The 5,398-nt window shown below is 46.0% G+C and overlaps 1 non-coding gene across 1 annotated transcript; it reads right to left on the bottom strand.

The window, feature by feature from the left end:
• Positions 1–428: 428 nt before the first annotated feature.
• LOC111766774 (small nucleolar RNA SNORA9) lies at positions 429–562 on the bottom strand. The gene has a single exon (XR_002798743.2). It is a non-coding gene; the product is annotated as a small nucleolar RNA SNORA9 (small nucleolar RNA).
• Positions 563–5,398: the final 4,836 nt, after the last annotated feature.

The raw sequence follows: 5,398 nt of genomic DNA, 5'->3' as shown, positions 1-5,398 counted from the left end.
ACCATAATGGGAAGACATCACAGCCGAGATTTGTCTCCAACAGGAACCCTGCTGAGGTCCAACATGTTCAGCCTCTGTTCCCATGCTGTTCTGGAGCTACAACTATTCCTCAACATTGAAACTAAGCTGAGTGTCAGCAGGTTTGACACAGGATGGGTGCTCAGCAGACATTCTCACCTGACTCCACTGCTCTTCCATTAAATTCAGCTCGTGCTGCCCTCACCCTCCCTTAGCTCCTTAGGCATTCAGCTCTTCAGTAAAAACTTAGCCTTCTTTTCTCTAATCAAACATCCTTTAGACTCAGAGCCTCTGAAAATCTGAATCTTAAATTTCACTTAGCATTAAACAAGCCACACATGGCCAGGTGGCTACAGTATTAGACAGTTCAGACAAGATGCCCAGTACACGAGATTCGGGAGGGGGCAAGCCACTGTCTGAATTTCTATTACCTTGCTCTGTAGATGGAGCAGAGCAAGGCGTCAAACCATTTCAAAACTGTTCTCGCAAGCACTGTAGGAATGCACAGGGTCACTGCAGACCCAAGCACACTGGAGGCTGGCAAGCCCCTCATCCTTCTGTAATTCTTCTATGAACCTGACGTCAACTTCTCTTCAGAAAGCAACACTCTGAAGCCAGACCCCAGGACCCAACCAGTAAAACCAGGTGTCATGGGATGAATTGTGTCCCCTGAAAGGGTATATTGAAGTGTGAACCTCCCCATACTGTGATCGTGGCCTTATTTAGAAATAGGGTCTTTGCTCATGCACTTAGTTCACATAAGGTCCTGCTGGACTGGGGTGGCCCTAACCCAGTGGCTGGTGTCCTAGTAAGGAGGGGGAGATGGGAAACACCAGCTCGGGAAGGTCAAGAGGGAGCGCAGGGACACACCTGCAAGCGAAAGAACGCCAAGGCTTCCAGCAAGGAAGCCCCGGGAGCTCTGAGAGAGGAGGGGCGTTTTCTCCCTCTGAGCCTCCAGAGGAACCAACCCTGCAACACCCTGATTTCCAGCTTCTGCTCCCCAGGACTGTGAGAGAATACATTTCTGTTTGCTTTTTAGTTCAATAAAGCTTTGCGTCAGGCTGCCAAGAGCAGAGGTTGTTCCAGAAGCTGGAGGGAAGGGAAGGCGGGGCAGACACGTGAAGCATCCCTCGGGGCATCCCTGGACTTCACAGACTGTGCTGATGGTGGGGATTTTCCAGGCGGCTGGTGGACAGGTGGTGGAATCCCGAGCTGACCCAGGCAGTTTCTGCTGTTTTCGGCCACTCAGTTTGTGGCACTTTGTTGCAACATCACTAAGAAGCTAACCCAATGGGGCTGGCAAAGAAGAGTGCTCAGCTCCCCCAGGCTTCATTCCACAAGGTCCAGTGGGCCCCAGTAAGGGTTTGTGTACCCCAGTATGGCTGAATCCCCTCCCAGAAATGGGACACCGCAGGCTCTGAACGTTCCTCAGATCCAGAAAGTTCATGCCAACATGTGTTCACGTCCAAGCAGGTGAGAGAGCCAGGCTGCACCTGTGGGTTGTGATCATGAACTCTGGGTCAGAACTCTGCCATTTACATGCTGTGGGACTCTGAGAAAGGTTCTTCATCGACCTGGGCCTCACGTTGTCTCCCTTAAAATGCAGATAACGATAGTCACCACCTGGTAGGTTAAAAAAATTGCAAAGATTAAAAGCGATAGCAGGTGAGGAGCTCACACCCTGGCACCTCTGAAAGCCCAGTGGGTGCAGCCTATTGAATGCAGACAGCTTTGAGCATGCGCGGTGGTACCTGTAAGAGAGAAGTGAGAGGAAGGGTGAAAACGGGGAGGAAAAGGAAAGAGAAGAAATTAAAGAGGAAAGGGTAAGGGAAGGGAGAAGAGGGAAATAAAAAAGAAAGAAAGCAAGAATGAGGGAAGGATCTCTGGCAAGGAAAACTAGGAAGGCCCTGCCCTGGGACGCCCTGTCAGGCAGGGCTGCTGTCCTCTCTCAGGGCCGAGAGAGCAACTCCTCCTGAGACGGGGAGACCCACCCATGGCAGAGGACATCAACTGTCGGGAGCAAAGATTGATTTATTGCACTGACCCCACTCAGCTAACATGGAGTTGAAGAAGGTCAACCACCACACCATGGAGCCTAGAGTGTCTACAACTGAAAGCAGGAGGAGTGCATCCAGTATCCATGTGGAATCTAAGCCCACACTTGACATAGATGTGCAATGGACACAACCAATCCAATGTCCACAGAGAAAATGTGGAATGGGTGTGGGAAGGGTAGCCTTGGTGGCTGCTGGGTTTGGGGAATGGGAGGAAGAGATGAGATGTGGAGGCGTTTTCGGGCCGTGGAGTTGTCCTGGGTGGTGCTTCACGGATAATTACAGGACATTGTAGATCCCCCCAGGGCCCACTGGATGGAACGTGGGAGAGTGTGGGCTATGATGTGGACCATTGACTACGGGGTGCAGTGATGTTCAGAGATGTACTTACTGGGTGCAATGGATGTCTCACGATGATGGGAGAGTGTTGCTGTGGGGGGAGTGGGGGGTGGGGGCGATGGGGTTGATTGGGACCTCGTATTTTTTGAATGTAATTTTTAAAAATAAATAATTTTAATAAAAAAAAGATTATACATTCAGCATTAAACATTAATGGCATTAATGGTTGACAGTGAAATTAAATGATTTGATGGGTTTATATACATAGAGTTTTAGCTGACATAGGAGACTTTAGATTATTAACTGTGGTTTCATAATGATGTTTTTGAGTGATTTTTCATGTATTTAAGATTCCCAACCAGCAGCGCTGCATTGACCAGTACGGTGATCAAAATTACACATTTCCCCCAGTTTATATAGTTTGAAGCATAGGGAACAACAATTTATTACTATGTTCCCTTTTGGGCTTGGGGCAGCTGGCACTTTAACTTGTAATTTAAACTTAGTCCATTGTTGTAAGGATTCAGTTACAAAGTTACAAGAGTCCCTTTGCAGTGTCTGCAGCACTGAAGGCATACCTTGCCCCTTCTGAGAGAGGGAGGAGTCTGATGTAATCCACTTGCCATTGTGCTACTGTTGAGGAATAAAAAGCATAACCTTACAAAATATCTAACAAGCCACTCCTACCCCCGCTTCTGTGGATCGGCCTGTGAGGGCATGGCCTTGCAGAAGAATATCAAATAACTCCCACCCCTGTTTCCATAAATCAGCCTGTGAAAATATGGCCTAGTAGAAAGATATCAAACAAGTAACTTCATCCCCCTGCTTCTATAAATCAACCTGCAACCTTGCAGCTGCATTCTGCCTCTCTAAACCCCCTGCTTGCAAAATTTTGCCTAGCAACATGTTAGCCAATGAACAAAAGTTATGCTGATCCCACCTGAAATCCTATATAAACCTATGAAAACTGGAAAAATGGGCTCAGAATTTGGAGATTGACTCTCCTCTGGGCCTGTGCATAATAAAACTGTTCATCCACCTTAAAAAAAAAAAAAAAGAAAGAGCATGTGGACTGTACATAAACTAAGACACAGTGAGAGGAGCTAAGACTTCCTGGTACCTGGAGGAAGTTCTATAATAACAACAAAAGTTTCATCTCCCAAGACTGGGGCAGTCAGCTGCTCACTCGTCACCCCACCTGTCCCTGCTTTTGGCCACACACTCCGCAGCAGGCACCCCTGGGTGCACCGCTTCACTCATGTCCTCCCTCAGCCAGTCTGCAAGACCAAGAGCCTATTTGGGGACCTTGAGGCCCTTTTCCAACTCTGATGTCCAGGCCTCTGGATGAGATCCTCTTTGGCTTCAATAGTGGAATGTAGCTTCTGTTTTTAACTCATTTCTGTAAAAGGAGGTTTTTAGAATACTCCATGTTTCTTCATGTTGATGCTTGCACGTTCCTGCCCACAAGACCTGGAGCAATTCCATGAGGTAAACATAGTATTTTGAAGCAATGGGAAAAGGGAGTGGAGAGGATGAGTAAACAAAATAAAAAGTACAGGAGGGGGCAGATGTAGCTCATGATTGAGTGCCTGCCTCCCATGTACAAGGTCCCTGGTTCCTCCTTAAAAAGAAAAAAAGAAGCAAAGGAAGATGGAGAGAAAGAAATTGGGAAGGGAGAGAGAGAGAAGCAGAAAAAGAGGCAAGAGTTGACTGATGAGAGGATAAGATATGAAATAGGAAGAGAAGAGGGAAATAAGAGACGTTTGTTTGTTGTTTGTCTTTTTATAGCACGCCTTGTTCCAGGCATTGACAATTCCAAGTCCTAGCTTTTCAATCAGCATCACTCCATCCTAACAATTGTATTTGTTCTTTCCTGAAATCCTGGCTCCCAGGGAGATCATGTGTAGGTCAGGCCTTCTCATCTTCCCATAGAAGGAGCCACTTAGGCTGCTCCGGGGCTTGGGGAGGAAGAGGAGGGTTTATAAAGGCTAGCAAGGTGGGACCTAACATTGTACCATGCTAAATTGTTGACAGAGTGTCCACTGGAGAACGTAAGGCCAAGATGCCAGGACATGGGCCCTGAGCTCCGAGACCCCATCCCCATGGGTGAGCACAGGTGAATTACCACCGGGGGTCAAGGCAGCCGGGATTTAAGCCGGGAAAGACTCAGTGGATAAACTATTGAGCTCCTTTTCCCACATCATTGTCTGCATGTAATTGCCCAGGAAAATAGGCTCACACGTCATAATAAGTAATTACTTGCATTTTATGCCTCATTTTTTTCATATGTAAGGGGAAGAATATGACTTAGTAAGACCGACCGATGTAAGGATTAAATGTAAAAAATCACATAAAGTGCTACGCAGCTGGCCTAATACACACTCAGGTTGCTAAAAATGTCAATCACTGTACTAACAGGAGTAGCTCAATCTGCCTATTGTTTGACTTCCTTCCAGGGCTCCTTGAGCCCATTCTTCACAGTCATAAATCTTTCAAGCTCCAAGATATTTGAAGCTTGCTGTTCCTCTCTGTCTTCAGTACAGCTGTCACTGGCCACACGTGGCTACTGAGCCTAGAGATGAGGCTAGTCCATACTGAGATTTGCTGTAAGTGTAAAAACACATCAAATTTGAAAACTTAGTACAGAATTATGTGTATGAAATACCTGATTAATAATTTTATATTGATTAGATGTTCAAATGGTAATATTTTAGATATGTTAGATTAAATCAAATAAGTTGTCAGAATTAATTTCACAGCTTTCTTTTTACTGTTTTAATGTGGCCACTGGAAATTTTTTAGTTATGTATATGGTTCTCATTATATTTCTCTAAAGCAGGGATGTCTAGATAATTCTTTACTACCCCACATATCCAAGGCTTTACACAAAAATGTTTTGAATTTGACATTAATCTGCCCCATGGGAAAATGAGATGAATTTCCCTGGGCTCACACCCAACACCTTAGCAAAGCTTAAAGTAACTATT

This window comes from Dasypus novemcinctus, chromosome 17 (assembly GCF_030445035.2).
Source record: "Dasypus novemcinctus isolate mDasNov1 chromosome 17, mDasNov1.1.hap2, whole genome shotgun sequence".
NCBI classification, from domain to species: Eukaryota; Metazoa; Chordata; class Mammalia; order Cingulata; family Dasypodidae; genus Dasypus; species Dasypus novemcinctus.
This window is presented reverse-complemented; position numbering and strand designations above follow the sequence as displayed.